Genomic DNA, 22,442 nt, shown 5'->3' on the forward strand with positions numbered 1-22,442 from the left:
TGCACAAATACACCTTTTCCTCTTCATTCGCATAATTTGGGGTCAGAACTGTTGCATGAGAAATTAAAAAAAAATGAGTTTAACTTTTTAGGACAACCCCAGTAGAGCCAGCTGTAGTTTAGCCCCTAAACCACACACTCACACACAAAATCAACTCCCGTTCACTTTAACCAATCCCCCCTACAATTTTCTACTGAGAAGTGCCATTCACTTTACAGGAACTTTCTCCTGTGTCTCTGACTACCTGAGAAGCAGCTCCTTGAGAGTTTATTGGTGTTTGCATGAGGAATTCTCCGCTCTTCCATCGTTATGGGGATCAAAGGTTGTCCTCAGGTAACACCAAACCTTTTATTCGATGCAAAATCCACCACCTTATATAAACTCGTTTGTTCCTCCAATTAGACACAACTGCACTGCATCAAACAGGTTTACCCATAGAAATGCCTGTAAACTGTAAACCAAAGTGCCCAGAAAACACAAGTACGTGTTGCTCAGTTGTAAAAAGGCTTCCAGGATGTCACCGGGAAATAAAGCCTACGTTGGTTTCGTTAACCAGCTGCAACACTGGGTGAAACTGCACTCAGTGTTTCAAAGACAGCAATTGCCCCCAGTCTGCATCCTTTTGCAACAGGTACGTTTACAAGCAGATCCACAGCACCTCTTCACTGTAGCTCCAAATTCAACTGACTTGTAAGTGTAATTAACTTTATCCAGTGACTTGAGGGCAACTATGCACAAAAGGCAGTATTTCAATGAAGTGAAAGACGTTCAAGAATGTTGTGATACAAATTACAATAAGCAAGACCAAAAGCTACAAGACCAAGTGATACAGCTGAGAACTTTTGGGGGCACGGCCCTACTTCAGATCTAGGGAAAAGGATATTAAATAAATATCCAGTGTCTCGCAATGGTAGACATAACATTAAAAAACCTGACAGCAACCTGAATGACCTACATTACCAAACGTCACAGGAGCAATGCTGTCAGCACATAACAGCATCTGACAAGGCCAAGAACTCATCTCTTGTCTAGTACTGAGCTGTCAAACACCACTTTCAAGAAAACCTGTGGCATAAGTCTCCACAATCCCACTTGATGCCTTTCAACCAAGTCGTGGTGTTAAGGTTTTTATGCAAACGAGAGGCTGAGAAAAAAAAACAATGAATGCATAAACAGAGGATGATCGCAAGCCTTGTCTAGGTGACAGCACATGGAGAACAAAATGCAGTCAAACTGCTGGTAGAGAAGTTTAAGCATTCTGAGATGAAGGCACAGTAAGAATTTTTAAATTGCAGAAGTAACTGTGAAACTGACGTCTTAATAGGTCATCTTCATAGGTTAGAGGACTTATGTCTAGTTGTTTCTGTGTTGAGGGTAGGAAGGTCAAACTTCCTCTTCCCCTCAGGCTTTGAAGGAGGAAGGTTGTTCAACAAAGCTCACTGTCCTCCAAATTTCAGTTTAAAACCCTTACAGAACAAGTTGTACATTAAAAAATGTCAGTAATTCAATTGCTGATGTTTCCAGAACCTCAATCAGTATGACTACCTCTAACATCCCACCATATACCTTTCCGTATCATAAGGTCTAAAGTTTTAGAAGCTTAACAAAACCATTTAGTTCTCCTCTTGGAGGATGCACAGTTGACCAGGGAACAATCAGCAGGAATTCTCATATAGTCTTTCATTTATAATCATTTTAGGTGTAACTTATAACAAAGTCTGATAAAAGTTCAACCACGTAATGTTTTTCCTCTTAGTTCACTGTGGCCCATGATGTTCTACTTCAAACAAGCTTATGTGTATTTTGGGAGATGATCCCAAGCCACTCCCTGCTCAAGTCTTGCAGAACAAAAAAACACAAACAACTTTTATTTTATGTAAACAACTACACAAGATCCAACCTGATTTCCAGAATCCTTCTTTCAGTAATGCTGTCATCCCCACCCCTCCTTTACCTCATATTTGCTGCCATCAAAACTTTAGGTACTAACATACTTGGATAGTATAGCAAGCTTATCCAAGAAAGTTTCAGGTCTCATCAAAACACACTGCTAATTGTGCCCAATTCTACAGGTATCTTAGAATCACAGAATATTCCGAGTTGGAAGGGACCCACAAGGATGATCGAGTCCAACTCCTAGGTCCCCAGACCACCCCCCAAAAAAAAAAAAAAATCAGACTACGTGTCTGAGTGTTGTCCAAACACTTCTTGAACTCCAGCAGGCTCAGTGCCATGACCACTGCCCCGGGCAGCCTTTCCCAGTGCCTGACCACCTCTGGGTGCAGAACCTTTCCCTAAACCCCAGCCTGACCCTCCCCTGTCCCAGCTCCATGCCGTTCCCCGGGTCCTGTCGCTGTCCCCAGAGAGCAGAGCTCAGCACCTGCCCCTGAGCGCCCCTCGTGAGGGAGCTGCAGGCTGCCATGAGGCCTCCCCTCAGCCTGCTCTGCTCTGGGCTGAACAAACCAAGGGACCTCAGCTGCTCCTCATATGCCTTGTCCTCCAGACCCTTCACCATCTTCGTAGCCCTTCTTTGGACACTAAGAGCTTTACATCTTTCTTGTACTGTAGCACCCAAAACTGCACACAGTACTTGAGGTGAGGATGCATCAGCGCAGAGCGGGACAATCCCTTTCCTTGACTGACTAGCAACACTTGATTCACCCCACTGTATGGCTGGCCCTTTTGGCTGACAAGGCATGCTGCTGGCTCATGTTCAACTTGCTGTTGACCAAAACCCCAGATCCCTCCCTGTGGGGCTGCTCTCCAGCATCTTGTCCCTCAGTCTGTACATGTACCCAGGGCTGTCCCTTCTCAGGTGCAGGATCCAGCACTTGCTCTTGTTAAACTTCGTGTTGTTGGTGATTGCCTATCTCTCTAATTTGTCCTGGTCTCTCTGCAAGGCCTCACCACCCTCGACAGAGTCAACAGCTCCACCCAATTTGGTATCATCCACAAACTTGCTCCAAAAACCCTCAAGTCCTTCATCCAGATTGTTTAAGTCCTTTATTGAAGTGGACTGGTCCCAAAATGGAGCCCTGGGGAACCCCACTAGTGACAGGTCGCCATCCCAACAGTACCCCATTTACAAGAACACTCTGAGCCTGACCCGTCAGCCAGTTGTTCACCCATTTTATAATGCTTTCATCTAACTGTATTCTGGTCATTTTGTCCAGAAGGATACTGTGAAAGACAGTATCAAAAGCTTTACAGAAATCCAGAAAGATTACGTCAACATCTTCTTGACAAAGTGGGTGGATAGGGAGAATGCTCCTTTTCCATACTTTTTATTAGTTTTACTAGAGGAAAAAAGAAAAGTAACATCTTGAAAAATTTATCAAGATTTAGTCATCTTGGTTGCTTCTGCAGCAAAACTCTACAATATGAGATGCAAATATAACCGGAGAGGAAACCAACATGGTGTGTGGTTTAAGAGAAATTTGTTCTGTGCGTTATTTCTACGAGTTCAAAGGACTACAAGAGTTGTAGTGGTTACAGAAATTAGCAGAAATTGTACTTTTCTGTGGAACAGCCTTATTAGAAACAGAGTATATGTAATATGGGCATAAGCATGATACTGCTTGCAAGATAAAGTATACTTGTTTATATACTGTAATTATTTTTTTTTTTTTAACCTTCTGTACTGGGTCTGGCTGGGATGTTAACTTTCCCTGCAGCAGCCCATACAGTGCTGCGCTCTGCACTTGTAGCTAGAACAGCAGTGGTATCACACCAGTGTTGTGTCTGCTGCTGAGAAGTGCTGGCACAGCATCAGGACTCTCTCTGACCCTCCTAGGGGGTGGGCAAAAAGTGAGAAAGAAACATCAGCAGGGCAGCTGACCTAAACCAACCAAAGGGATATTCCATACCATATGATGTCACACTCAGCAATAAAAGGTGGAAAAAGGAAGAAGAGGGGAGGGGTGGGCTCTCGTGAAAACGTCTGTCCTCCTCCCGAACACTGGCTACGTGCGTTGAGGCCCTGCTTCAAGGACGTGGTCAAGCATCGCTCATTTGTGGGAAGTAGAGAGTCATTTCTTTCCTCTGCACTTCCACATAGCCTTTACTTGTTTTGTTTAGTTATTCCCTTTCCCCCTCCCTTTTCCCCTTTCCCTTTTTTCCCTTTAGTTGAATTGTTTAATTAATAATAACATTTCCTTAATTATATATATATATATATATATATTTCCCCTTTTTAATTAAATCATCCTTATCTCAACCCGTGAGTTGTTCTTTCCTTTACTTCTTCCCCTCCTCATCTGAGGAGGGGGAGTGAGAGAGCGGTTGTGGTGTTCAACTGCCTAGCACGGTAAAACCACCACACCTTCAGAATTTCATGTTTTTCTTGCTGTGGTCTGCACCATAACAAGACACTTTCAACAGCTTCCACCAAAGGTTTTGTGTTGTAAAGAAGCGACACAATCTCATTCACCATACCCTAATGCCTGAATAGCTCACCATCCTCCACTGGCAAGGCTGCCTCTGCTTTTACATCTTTCTTTTATTTTATTTTTTTTTCCTTTACAGAGATAGGTGAATTTTCCAGTTCTCTCAGATACCTACCTCCTGCCTTGACTTTCAAACAAATTTTTACAAACTCAGAAAATCCCACCCTACAGCAGACAAATCCCTTAAGTTCCTAACTCCTTACCAAACGGCCTTAAGAAGTTCCCTTAGGGTTTGTAGCTGTACAACGTCCCAGGGTAAATGAGCAGGCAGGCACTTCTTAGAGCAACTACAGCCAATCTTTCAATTTAAAAGCAACTCCCTCTGGCTGATGCTCTAAAATAGCACTGAAAATTAGATCACTGTTAGCACACAGTATGTGTAACAAAACATGAAACAATTTGTGCATGCTCTGCTACTATCAGGATGTCTCATTCCAGCAGGGTTTGCTCCATCAAGCTGGAACAGGGAGGCTTGGTCAGGTCTTTGCAAAGGTACCCACTTCCACCAGAGACCAACCTTCAATTCTGAGAAGTACAACAGCATTCATTATGCAGCAACTCCTCTGAGGCTAAAAACCAGTTTTTCCTGCAGAAATGTGAGAAATCTCATGTTTCTGTAACATTGGTGGAGTCCAGACAAAATTCCACTTTAGATCCAGATCAAATATGCCATTTGAATAAACTCTCAGCAACGTGCCTTTGGCTTTGTGTATGACATATCCTTGACTTCTGGAATTCTTCCACTTCCACATGATTGCAGAGAAGCAAGAACAATCCTAACTGTGTGTCCCCCCAAAATCTTGGGAGCTAGACAGGAAGCACTACAGGAATGTGCCCAACTGCTGCAGGCCTTTCTTTTGTTTCACTGTTTACTTTTTAGAAGTTATCAGACTATTAAGCCAGCTTGCTAACGTTTACAAGAACACGAAGCACAGGACTAGACAGACTTTTCATGTCATCAACTCCTACTCCCTAGATTTTCATGCAGTCCTGTCATAGTGCATTAATCAAGTGATAAATGCATCGAATTTCACTTTGAGCATCAAAACAGACTAAACCAATTACTAGGGGTGCGACAGTACTCCCAGTTCTGACTTTTATCCCCAAAATTTAGTACTCTACACTGAAACCTTTTTCCTTCTATTCTTTTTCTTCTGTCCCTTCAGTGCAAGACTGAGATGCCAAACATAACCTTCGAGCACAGTCTGGCTGCCACACACAGGTGGAAGAGCCTCTTAAACTACATTTTTACGCTGCTGGTACTACACATACCAAAGTTTAAGAATCTCCTATGGAAGTATTTTTTTCTTTTTCAGAAACTGAGTTTATCTACATCTATACTCATACATAGAATTTATTACTGTTTAGTAAAACTCTGGCATATTCAGAGGCACACAAGTGACACAGAATACACAGCACCAACATACAAGTGTAAATAGAAATATAGGTTCCAAGGTCAGGAAAAAAAAAATTGAAAACAAGACTTTATACACTGGCTTATTGTAGTTTAATTTCTAAATGACCTCTACCAAACCAACACTTTAAATGAGAAGCAGCAGCAACTAATATTTATCCTGCATTTAAAAAAAAAAAAAAGACTCCTAGATCTGTCATTGCAGATACCCCTCCCCCTTTCCACAACCTGTTACAAAAGAAAGATTTTTTCTTTCTTTCTAAATAATTGACTTTACGTAAGGCTGTATTTTCATGGGCTATAACAAAGCCAGTAATGCCCTAAACCAATCTCAAAATAAGGAAACCAGATCTTGGTAGCTTTTCAGGTTGGTTTGATGAAGTGACATTGTTGCCTCTAAACGATATCAAATTAATGCTCAACAGGATTTTGCTGACTAAATGTCTTCAGGAGGGAATAATGAACTACTGCCTTAGCTAACCATCGTTGACGAGCCATAGACCTACTTGCAAACATAAGTCAATTGTTTAGCTTTGATAATTACCTATAAGCCTACCCCTAGTGTACTGATGCTACAAGCACTTGTCCTTTTCTGTTTCTTCTGATACTACTGAGAAGAGCAAGGGCTTGAGGAGTAGATGGATCTTGTGGGTCAACAAAAGGTTGCACAGCTGGTGTTGGCAACACGGTTTTGGCTGGGATCCTCTCTGAGGATGGAAGACTGCTTGGAAGAGAAGGGATCTACCTTATGAAGTGAGGAAAAAGCATCTTTACCAACAGACTGGCCAACTTGGTGAGAAGAGCTTGGCACTAGAAATGATGAAGGCACAGATGATAATGGAGGGTCAGTGCAGCAGGGTATAACAAATCCCAAGGGTTTCTGGATTATGTTGATAGCTTCCAGGTACAAGTGATGGAGGTCTATCATTCCTGACCAACCTGATAGACTTCTATGCTGAATGGGCTAGCTTGGTGGACAAGGGGATGTTGCTTATCTTTACTTCAGCAAAGCTTTCAATACTGCTTCCCTTTGACAACATCTTTGTAGACAAACTGATGGACCACGGATGAAATAAATGGACAGTGAGACAAACTGAAAACGGTCCAGACTGTCAGACTGAACAGCTTGTGACCAGCAGCTTAAAGTCCAGGTGGGGATCAGCCACGACAAATAGATTAACAACATTTTCTAAAGGAAAAAGAAGAAACGCTAAGTCACCTAGATTTTAGTGAGGTGTTTAGCATGTCTCATCACCTCAACTCTACTCACTGAGGAAGTTACCTTTTAATCAAAGCCATGCTGTTGCTTTTGAGCTGTTTGGACCTGAGCTACAAGATATGGATGGGGGCAAAGGGAAGGGTTGGAGAGGGCAGTGTCAAAAGAGCAGCCAAAATAAGCATAGAAACTTTCATTAAAAAGGCTTGCAAATACTGAATTTTCAATTTTTTGTTGTCTTTTCCTCACATCCCCAAAGCGCTCAATACAAAAAGCCAGACACCTAACAGCAGCAGACAAAGGATAGACACGTGGCTTTACCAAGTGTCAGAGGTATAGAACAGAAGTAAAAGGTATTATATGAGCACAGAGAAATAAATTATTAGAAATACATAACAAAATTGTAAAGAAGGACCTTTTAGCATACAAAAGGCAAAGGGAATTTCTTCAAGGTGACTATTAAATTTTATCAGCAATAGTTATCATCCAGAAGGAATGGGAGTTTTACAATACAGTATTTGGAACTCTAGATTCCTCAATGGTGGAGAAAGAATTAAAATTATGAAGTGTACTTGTATCAAAAGAAGAAAAAGCTTTCTTAGGACTTCCAAACTTAAAGGGGCATGCAGACAACTATTCTAACTTGACAGCACTCGCTTTTTATAAACTGAAAATTATTAATTCCTTATTTTTTCATTTGTATGAGTGCCTCTTCTAAACACAAAGTAAAAAATTACAACCAGAGACATTACAAACTTATGAAAAATTACATTTAAAATGTTAATACTGTTGTATTTAATTTAGTAAATTTAATACTGATAGATAAGAAGCAGAAATCTAGATAAATTTTCAAAAATTCCTTGAAGAAAATCCTCATTTTCCAAAGGTATTATTGAAAATACTACACCTGTAATGAAACAGATGATGCAGGTTTCCTTGCGTACCCCCTTAGGCACCATACAACAGGCAATGTGACACAAGCAGCGAGAGGAACCGCCTACAGTCGCTAGCACAGTTCACATTCACTTCTTTAGAATCGAAGTGACAAATCAAAAGGCCACGATTTTGTACTTATTTACTTTTGAGTCCACAGTTGGTCATTCACTGTAGCTTTAAACAGAGACATTGACAGCAGTTCTCTTACTGAGTTTGTTCACAGCTATATGAATAATCACTGCGGAATTCATTACCCGCTGTATTAAGCGGGAACATTTATTTTTAAGAATTCTGCTTTTCATCAGTTTGTCAGTTCTTGCTACTGCAGCTTCATCTCTCAACTGATTTTTAATTTTCCATCTTTTAACATCGTAGAAAGTATCCCTGCTTCTTTATCTCTCATCTGAAAAGCACTGTTGCATTTCGGGTTGTTATATGCAAATTTATCAGGCAGCAGGTGTAGATTTAGATTAAGGAATATCCAGCTACACAGCCTCATAGCTGGCAGCTAACAGAAAAAGCAGCAGCAGGTTTTTTTTGAGGCTGTGTGTTTCTATGGAGGGTTCCAGGGGATAAATCTGGTTTAACTAGAGGGATCACCAGCAGGCTTTCTGTAAGGAACACAATAACGAATGACGGAAGGAAAACATTTTTTTTTAAATTCAGGAAGAGCAACATTGTTAGGCTGAGTTGAAGACTTACCACTTCATTTTCATAGTTTTTTTTCTGATCACACAGAACTAAAGCTAGTTCCAAAGCCATTTACTATTTCAAGACAACAATGACTGTGTGTGGCTGGTACTTACCTAAATTCTATGCTGTACATCACAAAATCCGCCCAAAAACATGGGACAGACCTCAAATATACTGCATCTCTGGAATTCGGCTACACAGACAAGATAACTCATTTCCTACTCACTTTTCAATACCTTACGCTAGAGCCACGCTCAAGTCACTGGGGTATCTTCAAAGGAGAGAGTCTTCAAGGAGAGAACATCTGCATTTAAGATTCCATTCTGGGAAAATGCTTCGCTCCATTTCCAACTGGAAACCCAGTAAATGCTTATTTCTCATCATTCTCTATCTGACGTAGTCCTGTAATACACATTTTCTTGCTTTCTTACTATTTCTTGATTCTGGTAATGAATACTTATTTGCACTACAGTATCAAGAACAAAGGACCAAGGCTTAAGAACAGCCGCCTACATCACTAATACTATACCTGTTTTAAATTCAGAGGGGAATAAAATCCAGGAGGGATCATTTTTAATTCCAACAGTGCCAAACGGACAAAAGTGTAACTGCATTTACCAGAGGAAGCTAGCCTTTCATTCCTCCAGGCGTACTATGAACACACTTGTATTCCAGGATAGCTTCACATATAGACAAGAATACTTTGTTCTCTTTGAAATTATGATATTTTAGCACATTTCCTTCCAAGTCCCCAATGGCTCACATTGCAGAAACCCTCTACGATTGTATCTATGGACTCTGTTAAAAGGTAGTAAAACACCCAAGTTACCTAGACTTCAAAGCAGTGACACAGATCTGTGTAGGACAACTCCCTAGTAATGATTTATCCAGCAGCCAGTCAACCAGTACCTTCAACAGCACACAAGCAATTACTCATACCACAAGAGTTTGTTATGAAACCGAAGCGAAAAGGAAGCTTTCCGGATGACTTTGGTATACCACCGACCACAGCGAACTTACGTGCAACACAACCTTAAACGAGACACTATTATGAAGAGCATTTTAAATACCCTCCTTGCTACTGCAAAGTCTTCAAACACTGAAAAAACTTCCAATGGATTACGATGCAGAGTTGAGTACTAAAACACAGGAGGAAGAAGTGAGGCATTTCTATCGGCATCTGTTAAAAGTGGCACCCGGAAAAGAAAATGAAGTTCTGCAAATATGAGTTCTGGTGACAGAACAACATCACTTAAAGCTTCCCGTCTAAATGCAGAACCTCATCTTTATTCAAATGTGTTGTATATTTCATCCTGGCTATTTCTCCTGTTTGTCGAGTTTCCATTGAGTTTTAATCCCATCATCCAGTGTGCTTGTAGCCCTTTTTATACTGCTGTCACTCGTAAACTGAATAAGCACATTAAGTCCACCATCACGGTCATTAATGAAGCTATTTTAATACCACAGGACAAGTCAGACCTCTCTGGGACTCCTTTCCACTCACGCTTTTCTTCTGACAATACTTTAAGTATGTTTTTAAAACAAGTTCCCTTAATTTCCTTGTCTGTGAATATTGTTAAATCCTTGCGACAGTCAAGCTATGGCACGTAGTTTTTCTACCCTATACAAAGTCCCCTCACCTTACCGCAGAAAAAGGCTACCATTTCAAAATCCTGGTCAATTATTTGCCCTCTATTAGTACTCAAAGCTAAAATTGCACTCAGAATTGCAAGTGGGACACCCCCCTGCACGTACACAGATTGAAAGGAATAATCTCATTGTGACTCAGATTCACGGTAGCAGACAAAATCTTTGAGACCCGAATGGAAACTCAGAACAACACGATACCCAGAGCTTGCCACCAGCTTCACCAAACATTCTGCAGCATCCTCCACGAGAACTTGCCTTCCTGACAACTGCTCTCAGTATTGTCAGATCCTTTAAAGATACCTTCCCCGAAAGGAAAACTTTTTTCCATATTTAGAGCTCTCTTCCCTGCTTCGAGCAAGCACGATTCTTTCTCAGAGCAGCCACATTCAAGTTCTTGGGGAAAGACTGTACAACAGATTACTTGTCAAGCTTTTAATTGATGTGGTCATTTGATTCAAATGGGAAAAAGCAAGTACCTCCAGAGCAGATTCTGAATAACTACATACCACTGCACTTCAGATACTCAGTTAAAGACACTTTGTGGATAGATATGAAGCATACTTCAGCAAGAAGAAACAACAGAAAGGATACTTAGGAAAATCACCAAGAGTAAGGACAACAGGCAGCAGGCCTGATAGCAAATATCCAACCCAAAATTAGCTCAGCTTTGAGTAAAACCGTGCTGTTAATGGAGAAGTCACATTTCAAACAGAGGCTGTCCCCTCAACTGATCATGTTGGGGGACTCAGACAAAACACTGTGAGAACAAACAACGAAAAACCATCCTCATCCTGAGCTCCATGGCAAACACTTGGGCCCTCAGCACTAGCCAAATTATACTATTTTTTGTTGTTGTTTTCTTTGGAAAAAGAACACTGATGTGAGACACAGGGTTCAACAAAGAAGTATTTCCAGCTCTGACACAGCCACCTGCAGCCCTGGGCAGGTGAACTTGGCCCTTACCATCCCCACTAGCATCTGGAGAGAGTCCTGCCAACCATAAACCTCCAACCATCTCCTTGCAGGCTGTCCCTCCGATTCACCACCAATACCGTTGGTGTTCTGACAGCTTTATCACGCGCCGTGCTGTTTTAAACATTAACCACATCACATGCATATTTAACTACTGCATATATTCAAGTTACCTCCTCCTCTTGTCAAAATACACCATCTGAATGTAAAAATCTCTGGACCTCAACAGGTTTTGTTTTGACCTCAAGTCCCCGCATGACTAAGTGCCATGGCAGGGCTGGAAAAAAACGATACTCTGATTATATAAAAAGCACTGCTGTACTGCAAGCAAGCCTCTACATACTGCTTGCTGTCACATCAAGACATAAATGAGAGAAGAAAACTTACCTGCTGGCAAGGAATGTCTTGAAATATCTGTAACAATAAAGAAATACATTTAGAAGCAGAAGGAAAAATAGCTCTGCAACTGAAGCAGCCTAATCACTTTTCTGCAAAGCGGTGCTTGCTTAATAAAGCCCATTATCTGAAGCAATTTGCTAGCTGCTAGGCATGCCACCTGCAAGTCAGAAGCATTTCCCTTGTCTCACCCTGTTCATTAACAAGATTATGCTTTGCCCGCCTAACTGAAGGATAAAGATGACACTACTAAGCAGTGAGGGTAATTATTACAGCAGAATACCAGTCGCTACGTACAAATTTATGTTACATATGCATTTCTCTATTCTCACATATATAATTTCAGTGTTAGAAGTGTCAGGGTTAATCTTGGTATATGAAGAGGGCATGATTGTTTTCTTTATTCTTAACCCTTTAGAGAAAAGGTCTTAGAAAAGGTCTTAAAAACCTTACAAATAAGCAGGCTTGGAACACAAGAAGCAATACTACGAGAAAGGAGGACTGATCTTTGCCGCTTTCTGAGGCACAGGACACAGCTGCTGAACATCTTTACAGTAAAAGTCAAAGCTGTCTTGAACTACAAACAACCTTATGAAAACCACTGGTTCAGTCTAAATAGACCATATTAAAAAATGATACCTTTAAAAGGATAGACATCGATGTAAAGACAAGAACAGGTAATAAATTATAACTCAGTACGTTCCTTCTGCCTGGTTTTCCTACATCTGTCATCTCAGATCTATGTGATCCCTCCATGGGACTGGAGGTGCCGACCAGACTCGGAACAGAATGAGAAAGCAAGAGCTACTCCAAGTCAGTAAGGATGAGGACGGGGAGAAACATCAAGGAGTTCATGAAAGCTGAAAAGAATACAAATATGGGAAAGTAGAAAGAAAACGAGTAAGAAACTGAACTGAGCCTATGAAAAAAGGTCTACATAGTTGCTGGTCAAAAGGTAACAGCAATACCGAGTAATAAAATCCCTGATTTGGGTACGAAAGCCCTGTGGAAATTGAACTTTATCAATAGGTGCAGCAACTGGAACAAATTCAGAGATTATCAGGGCAGATGGTCACTGCATTGATACCTATTAGAAGAAATAACAAGGTTTAATAAATGTCTGCTCTCACTGCCAGACTCTTAACATCATGCTTGCTTTCGTTTATAATCCACGTTTGCAGCTGCAAAAAAAAAAAAAGGCAAAACTCGAATACCAAAGAGGATTACACTTGGAAAGAAAACGCAAAGGCAGCCTCCTGAAAATTTCAAAACCGAACCGTACTCTGAGAAACAGCGAAGAAGCAAAACAAAGCTAAAACACACTTAAAATGCCAAACAGAATCTGCAACAGGACACCCGAAAGAGCAGAGAAAACACTGCGTGCTTTGTTCTGCCAGAACAAAAAGGTTGAAAGTCAATTAAGTTACAACGAAGAGATGCTCACCGTGCTGTCTGCTTATGAACAAAACGAGCTGATGTGGTCAGAAATGCCTTTAGATAGGAAAAGGCAGGCAGGAAGAAGCTGCACAAACCGCAGGAAGGAAAAGCCTCAAGTTGCCTCCTGCAACAGCTTCTGCATCGAGTACACTTCAATGTACAAGGAAGGGAGCTTTCTTCTGGCAGAAAAAGTTGAAGCTACAATTAACTTATAAAATTAAACGAATCAAGAGAAACCTCACACCTTTCTGCCTGCCTGTTTATGTATACGTTTGATAGCTTCCTCACACTTTTTTGGGGGATAATTTAAAATAATTTCTGCTTGTCACTAAGACCACACAAACAACCCTAGCCACTCGAGTAAATAACCTACAGTAAGACTGCAGAGCTGAAAGCATTATGTTTGATTTTAATTTTTCTACCGTGATGGAAACTAATCTCTAAATTCCATTTATACTTAAATTTCGTAAAGAAAAACGAAAACTTAATTTACCATAAAAAACTAAAAGCTGCATTAAAGTTTTCTTATAGCCCTTGATGTACTGGAAAATTTTTATCACAGCATTTGTTACTCCTGAAGCAGCCCATTTGATTACGTGCGCCTCCACAACAGACCGCAAGAAAATAATGGTAAACACGGCCGCCAGATAAATACATTACCATACCACAGAGATATGCAGAAAACGTTAATTTACGTTCTCTGAACTTAGCCAAGCAATTTCAAACAGCTCGAGGGAAAGCTCTGTGTCTAGGATGCACACATGATTTTAACTTAACAAATTGCTTGTGATACCTCCGTGTTTGTCCTCAAGACCCGAGTCTCTGCTTCCTCTGTGCTATCCCCATGCGAAGGTACCTGCATGCAGGTAGGTCCCACCGACCTCCCTGGGACCTACCAGATCAGATCTGCTGCTATATTGAAGTCCACGACTGTAATGATTTAGTACTTCCAAGTTCCACTACAAATTAGTTCCATAAATGCATTAAGTGAAGAGATGCTGCACCTCCGGGACAAGTCTCCTGAGCTGCTTCCTGCAAGTCCACGTTCTTCTAATACAACTGACTACGAGACTGTTTTCCAAGATTAATTGACACGCACACGCTAGAGTTAAAAACAAGTAGGCCAAAAGAAATTGAAGCCTGAAGGTCACATCCGTCAACTGAAAATTGCATAAATGCACTTAGCAAGTTGCTTGTATCGTATTTTTCAAAGATTTCCATCAAGCCCAAGGTCCTCCATAGGCTAATGCATCTTAACTCTGGAAAACAGCAACTGCTAAGAAGCATCAACTCGTAACAGCATAAAATGAAGCAAATACTGGTATGATTGCAGACTGCAAAGCAGTTCCATGCTTTGTGGTCACTGCACCCAGGAACCACAGCAATAAATGTTACTTACTTCGTTACCTTCATGCATTTTTATTAGTTGCAGTCGCATCACAAATTTCGAAGATTAACTTCCATGATGTTTCTTACTCTTGGGTCTACCCCATCTCCCCAGCACACACTCATCTTTTCTGGCTTGAAACTTTTAAAGCTTACTCTCCAAATATGGTTTTTCATTTAACGTTGAAAAAAGACTAGTGGGTTCTAACAGCATTTTAAAGACTTAATTCATTGAGAAGTAAACAGACTACGCATTCAGCCAGCTACTCATTTCAGATCATGCTTACACACTTGTTTCTTTGCTGTGCAAAAAGATTTCCCTTTTTGAGTTTTCCTCCCTAGCTTCGCCACCCAGTTTTCCCTCATTTCTTACTTATTGGAGAGGAGGTGAGCTCACACAGTCCCACTTGATGCTTCCAAAAGCGTAAGCTCCTCACCTGCTACCCTAGTAAAACAACACAGCCCCACACACCATGCTGTCAGGCCAAACCTCTGCTGGGAATCTGAGCTCACTACAATCCCTTGCATTACAGCACAATCCAAAGCACGTTATATTGTTTACATCTCTATAAAGGAGAAAGTCATTCGCCGCTGAGATTAGGAAGAGGGAAAACAAAAGTTAGGCTCCTAACCTGTGTGACTGCAAGAATCCAGAGACAAGAGCATTTTATTTCCTTTTCCAGGAGCTGTCCTATCGGTGAGGATCCTCCCCACTGGAGGCCTGCACCGACTTGTCTCATGGAACTCGTTTCCTCAACGCCCGTGAACTGGCATGTGCACCACATTTACAGCTGGGTAACACGAGCCAACGGTATATTTCCATCTGTTCCAAACGTTTTCTTCAAAGTGTATTTAAAAAACATTCAGATTTCATGTATTTCTCTTTCTACTGCTACTTCCAAGCAAATCAGTCACGTTCTGCATTTATGTTCTTACCATGCTACTAAAAACTGACAGTCATTAAATAGGCAGAAAGAAAAATAAACTTTAGACCATATATTTTTTACAGCCTTTTATATACCTAGAAAAGGTAAGCTACTTCTCAAGGAAAACTGTTTTTTAATAGATTGATAGATAGAAGAAGGATGAAGGAGATGGCTTCAAGAGGTCGTTTCCAATCACTGTTTCTGTAACAATACACACAGGTGACAATAATAGAACAGGAAAGAAGCTGTAACAATATTAGAGGTGCTACAAAATAGAGTTCCTCGGCCAAAAATCTTGCTAAGTAAATCAATTACCTACAGCAATTCACAGAAGGACTTCATTTTAAAGGAATACTACTATTACTTCTATACCTGTTGGGATGGTTTGTGGCAGTACAGTCCTCACACAGGCTTTGCTGATCCAGTCAACAAGTAGTGTTTTCTATGATATCCAGTACTCCAAGGGATTCATATATCTGTAACACTTCTTTTAAAAATAAATTTTTAAAAATGTTTAAATAAAAAAATGTTTTGAATGAAACCATGCATTTTGCACTGCAGGCTTTCCTCAAATGCTTTCTTGGAAATGGAGCCACAATTTAACATCCTTCTTTCCAAGGGTAACATCTAATCATCAAAAACAGGAATAATTTGTGAGCTTTGTGTTCTTGTCCCATGGTAAGATGAGAATACGGCTCCACAGACTATGACAGAGGCTCATACACTTACCCAGGCTGCAGCACGGATCTCTTTCCAGAGCCGTGGTAAGCAGACGACCGCAAGAAATTCAATCCTGTTTTACTGTAGCAATAACAGACTAACCTAACAGTATCCCCTTGAAATGTGTTCAGCTATTCAGTTCACGAACCGATCTCTCATTCCTACGAGGAACATGGGCTCACAGCATGCGAGGAACCACAGACCACAAGCTCCCAAGCTCCAGGAAGCGAAGAAGGACGTGTCCTTCAGCAACCAGCCCTCCAGTTGAGTGAGGAATATCACAGCCACAACTTCAGATGCAATTTTCTTATTTACCTACCGGTACCAAAATCATTTAGGAATACATGTGTCTATTCAGCATTTAGCCTTCCTGTGACGGATCCTGCATGATGGTGCCTCAAAGGCCGCATTCAACAGCCCTGAAGCCTCCCTTCTACTGCTCGCTGACAGGCCAAGGGGACTTCTGGATGGACGCTCCTCTAATCTTTGATGAAGCTTAGATTTCACTGTTCAGGTTTTCATTTTTAAAGTGTAAACAATTGAGAACAGAAACAACCTTAAAAAAAACATCACAAATTGACATTTGTTGTGAAGCTCATGGATTTATTGAAAAGGAGTTAAACTCAAGGAATTAGTGAAAAACACCTAAAGGACAACGCAGTCATTGGTCAGAGCCAACATGGGTTCGCTAGGGGAAGGTCCTATCTAACAAACTTAATGTCCTTCTACAAAAAGATCCCTTGGTTTGCTCAGCCCAGAGCAGAGCAGGCCGAGGGGAGGCCTCATGGCGGCCTGCAGCTCCCTCACGAGGGGAGCGGAGGGGCAGGCGCTGAGCTCTGCTCTCTGGGGACGGGACCCGAGGGAATGGCATGGAGCTGGGACAGGGGAGGGACAGGCTGGAGGTTAGGGAAAGGTTCTGCACCCAGAGGTAGTCTGGGGACCCAGGAGTTGGGCTCGATCATCCTTGGGGGTGCCTTCCAACTCGGGATATTCTGTGATTCTTTTGTTTCTCCACGGTCACCTGATCCATCAAGCAAAGACACTGGAATTACAATTAGTCCATTCTTGCAGCATATCCAGTAAGGAAAAGCTGTTAAGTAGTTTTTACAATGTGATTAAATTCCCATGCAAAATCTACAGTAACCAATGGTTAATTTTTCCATATATTTTCATTTACTGTTAAAAGTTCATACCTTATTTCTAACCTCAATCTAACCTACTTCTAATTCAGCAGCCTGCAGATCTGAATGGTAGCAGCCCTTTATTATATCATTTCCCATTAAGGCAATTTTAGGTTAAAGATCAACTCAATGAAAACTCTTCTTACATTAGCTACACAGAATGAGAGACAGAAGTGTTTCACTACAGAGGACCATTTCTCTAAACCTTTGCTCATCCTTACGGATCTTCCTTATGGATCTCACACTATTTTTGCACATACCAGTACCTGACACAGTATCTGTACATCACCCACAGTCTAAGCAAGCAGGTGGTGTTTTTAGTGCCACGTTTTTCCCCCATTGGTGTATTTATTCTATTTGCCTTAAGTACAGCAACAGCTGAATAATATAGGACAGACTCTTCCATCCACCCAACTTGCCCGCACTTTTTGTCCTTTCACCAAATCAGAGGAAATTCAATGTACAAAACCACATGGCTTTTGTTTTCAACCCTACTTCATCGGAGGTTGCACTGTAATCCCTTATTAACTTTGTTTAAATCCTTGTTTCAACTGTGAATATCAGCAGTAAAGACTTACTGCTTTCATCTATGTCTGTTGAAAAGGTTAATGAGCAAACAGCCAAGAATGAACCGCTATTAGACCCTCCTCAGGAAATGTGCACATTCTGTATTATATTTTGAGAAGGTCTGGTTTACCAGTTATTAGTTTTAATGCAAGCTGTTGTCTCTGAATCGTAAATGCAACACAAAATTAAGGTAAGGAAAAATTAGAAGACCAGCTGCCATAGTGCACAGAACATTAACTTTATTATTATTATTATTTTGAGACTGGTTGGTTGACAGAACAGGTATGATACATTTACGGTATCATCACCACCTATCTGCCATACTTCAGACAGCTTAAAACAATATCGTGCATGAGCAAAATATCCTATTACAGAAACACAAGCGTCAACTTGTCCTATATCTCAGGAATGTGTTCAGTTTATATTTATTTCCATAACTGACAAATTGACAAATCCGGAGCTAATTAACTGTAGCATTCTTCTCACTGCCCCCAACCTTCTGCTTGTACCTGCCTTCTGCTTCTCACCTACTGTGATTTAAAAACAAAAGCAGTGTTTAGGCTCCTTAGTTTACAGCATTTACAGAAGTCTTTCAACAATTTCCAATAACAATTTCCCCTCTCCCACTGAAGGAAACACTCCTCCTAAATCACTTGGCTTATGGAAAGCTTGTTTTTGAATTAAAGAAAATCTAAATTCCAATTAAGATGCTGAGTAACCCACTTGCATTTTCCTTCATTCAGCTGAATTCTGCCCTCATCTAAAAGAGCATGCACTTGTGCATATCCACAGAGTTACCTATCCAGCCACTGGTGGCTGTATTTTAGAGCAGGCATACTAAGCAATAAGGAATTAAATGAAAAAATGGTGGAAGCTATATTCAAGGATGTTATAAGCACAAAAAACTCCATGGTTACTCAGGGCAGTTGGGATCATTAGCATTACTTACTGAGTTACAGAGCAACTCAGGTACAGAACTTATTCTCAATTATCCCAATACTCTTTTGCCTATGGTGAACAGAGATATAGATAAAGACTCAGGAGCAAGGTCCCCTTAGAGTTGGTTTCATGCCTAACAAGATGGATAACAAACCTGCAAGTCTACGGGTACTATTTAGCTCTTGGGGGTATGCAAATGCCATGCTAGCGGGAAGAAACTCCAGAAGGACCTCACAAAATGAAGCAAGTTACCAAAAAGTAGCAGATGTACTTTGCCATAGATGTGATGTGATGCATCTAGGGGAAAATTTTCTGAGCAATACCTCAACCACACCACTTACACTTTCTGCAGTTCCAACTGCAGGAGGAAGTCTGAGTCACTGCTGACTGTTTTCTCTGAAATCATCAGCTCCAACAAGTGCAGGAGCCAACAACAACAACAACAACAAAAAGGCAGTAAAGCATTGCGTATCATTAGGAAGGGCACTGAAAATGTGGTACTTAAAGATGTTACTATAGAAAACAATAATGCATCTTGCATTCAGTTCTGGCCTCTGCACCTGAGAAAATGCATAGTGGAGTTGGAGAAGGTTCAGGGAAGGGATGGAGCAGCTGCCGTGTGAGGACGGACAAAATAACCTGGGACCCCCCTGCTGGAAGGACATGGGACTCACAGAGTACAGCCACAGCTTATAAGCAAGGGTAAAAAGGAAAAAAAGAGAAAGTGCATCAATACAGCATCACTGTTCATCAAATCCTGCAAATATGAGTAGTTGGAGGCACCTGAAGGAAGTACTGGAGATAGCTTCAGACAGATAAGAGCACAGCTGGCAACGAGCTTCCTCAAGTGCCTGCATTGAAGCAGGTAGCCTCAGCAAGTTCTAAAGGACTGGAACATCCATACACTGTTTAAACAGCATTTTCTGTCGTCAGTTAAGCACGATGCCGGGCTGCAGGATCACTGGTCTCATCCAGCAGGGTCTCTTGTGGTCCTGAAGTCCCCATCACAGCTCTGTGCAGATGTAGGGCACAAGCTGTAGGGCTGACCTGCAGCGATGCCTGTTGAACTGGAAGGGCTGTTTGGAGGGTAGGTCAGCTACACGATAGGAATGATCTTGTATTTTCATGTTTTATAGCAAAGGGAGATGTGTGTGTTTAACTCTGAACGAGCCCAGGAAACTTTAAAAATGCTTAAGATGTTTGAGGAGGGACATCTGTGTGCTGGCAGTGGTTCAAATATAACAGGAGTGTCTCCAGCACTGACCTGTGATCATGTAATCCTGGTGGAAATCCTGTGACATTTTTATGAACCAACCAATTTGTGCCCTCAGGCAAGCTTCGGGAAAACAGAAGACTTGTACTCTACACACATATACTTCTTCCCTCATTTGTACTACAGTGTTTCTTCTTGAAAGCAATAGGTTTAGTGCAACTTTTTCTTTTTAAACACAGGCTTGACGTTGCCCACATTAAAATTCCTTCCCTTGTCATTTCACATGATGGACTCATGACATGCGGTGTTCTAACACAAGTCACCCGCATTTTCAAAAGGTGACAGGATTTTGTAATTCCTTTGGTAAAATACAAACCAGCACTGCATGCCAGAGCAGCTGCTGCAGGTATAACTCAGTACGAGCATGGAGATGCCCCAGAATTAAAAAAAATATTTTGGGGGTACAGAAATGAACACCAAGGTCACAACAAGAATGGAAGATAACTAGAAGAAAGTATTTCAAGGCAAGAAACTCAAAAATAATTCCCCCAGAGCTGGAGATCCCAGAAAACAGTGTATAAGAATATTGTTCTCTTGGTTTTTGAAGGATAATTAACAAGATTTAGAGTAAAAGACCAACAACGTACAAAAAAAAAAAACAAAAAACATTGAACATTTATTTTCTGAATACCGGAATGGTATTTTGCAAGCCTTTTTTTTTGGGAAAAGACTTAAATTCTTAGAAAGTTGGGAGAGTCATTTCCCTTCATGTTCTACCACTGTAAAATTATGCTGTTTCCATGGCTATGGCCCACACACGGATTCCATTGTTACGGCTGTTTTTCTGAAGCTAGAATTAAAGTTACAGGACAGTTGAGTGAAGGAAAGCTGAAGGAAATCAATGCAACTGGCACGTAGGGAAGGAGAAGGAAAAAAATTCAATAGACAATGTTTCAGTGAAAGAACACACACAGCAGCCGTTTGTCAGGAGTTTAACAGCTTATCATCTCTGCTCACACATGGTACCTACCTAGAAAGGGCTGTTAGGCAGTTAATGCATGAAAAGACTAACTTACCTAGTGCCAAAAATAAGAGTTTTGTTCATTTCAATGGGATTCCTGCAAGGCATTCAAAAGAAGTTTGACAGCAGCTGCAAAAGCTTTGCTCTGTACAGAAGCCGACTTCAATGCAGGAAATTAAATGTATTTTAATAAGAATACTGATGCTTACTTAGCTTAAGAGTGATACTATGGACAGAGAAAACCTTAGCTACACTGAGAGCTGATTCTCAAAGCGAAGCATAACATCTCTACAATGAACGGGTATTTCCACAAGCATATGCCTTAGGGCTTTTGCAGTGGGAAATTGCTCCTCCAGTGAGACAGAACAGCTTTTAGGTCCTAACAACGGACGAAATAACAGGGAACTGAAGGCAGTCTGCTCAGCGTGCCAGGCTTCCAATAAATTTACCACCACAGGCATAAGGATGACTCCTTTAATGTTATTTCAGCAAGCCTTAACACTTCTTACTAGGGACACAGATTACAAGCCTTCGAACGGCTTTACTATTTGGAGGCATAACGTGCTGCAAAATGCAATGCTGGTGCTATAAAATATATATAATAAGCTTTCTAAAACCTAGATTACAAAGAAAGGGAGGTTGTTTCAAGAACCACCTAGGTTAAATTATTTGGCAGAGACTAGACAACATATGGTAATGTTTTTCTTGCTAATTTTCATTATTATTGCTATTGTTACACAAACATACCTAATTATATGAAGCCAAAAAGGCAGAGATCCTATGTCAGGGTCTTAAATAGGTGAAACAGAAATAGAGATGACAAATCAGGAAATAGAAAAAGAATAGTCTGAGCCATACACTATGCATTCCTTTAAAACAAAACAATTTGGGGGGGCGCTATGTTTAATGATAACTGCATTTGTGTAGGTTGGTTCCCCCTTCACACAAGGTGGATGCTAGGGAGAAGTTTTTCCCCTAGCTTCAGCTCTGCTTCTGTCACCTTTTATACCGTTTTTCAGCTGGAAAAGAAAAGGACGACAAATTAAGACAGAAAAAGATGACAGGTGAGGTAGGGAGGACCTACATGCAGAGAAACATGACGAGAAAATACACAAATATGCCAGGACAAAGACACCAATAGATGACTGATGAAAACTAGATTAAGAAGAAAAAAAGGGGTAGTGGGGGAACAAGGCTGCAGCCAGAAAGATTTCAGTACACAACACGAGACAGGCTTTCTTCTCCTAATTGGCTCTGTCATGTAGCTGTCGGAGAGCGACTCTCGAAAGACGCTGCTGTTTGTGTCAAAGGAAAACCCCCAACACGTCTG

At 41.0% G+C, this 22,442-nt stretch overlaps 1 protein-coding gene across 2 annotated transcripts in view; it reads right to left on the reverse strand.

Moving 5' to 3' along the window:
- PTK2 (protein tyrosine kinase 2) overlaps positions 1 to 22,442 on the reverse strand; it is a 197,262-nt gene that overhangs the window by 144,786 nt on the left and 30,034 nt on the right. Inside the window, exon 3 of one of the 2 annotated variants that reach the window (XM_035318396.1) lies at positions 11,714 to 11,740. The exons of the other annotated variant lie outside the window; for it this stretch is intronic. The gene's annotated coding sequence lies outside the window, so the exon portion shown is untranslated. The remainder of the gene's footprint in view (positions 1 to 11,713; positions 11,741 to 22,442) is intronic. 2 annotated transcript variants of the gene reach the window in all.

Source organism: Oxyura jamaicensis, chromosome 2 (genome assembly GCF_011077185.1).
Source record: "Oxyura jamaicensis isolate SHBP4307 breed ruddy duck chromosome 2, BPBGC_Ojam_1.0, whole genome shotgun sequence".
Lineage (NCBI taxonomy): Eukaryota > Metazoa > Chordata > Aves > Anseriformes > Anatidae > Oxyura > Oxyura jamaicensis.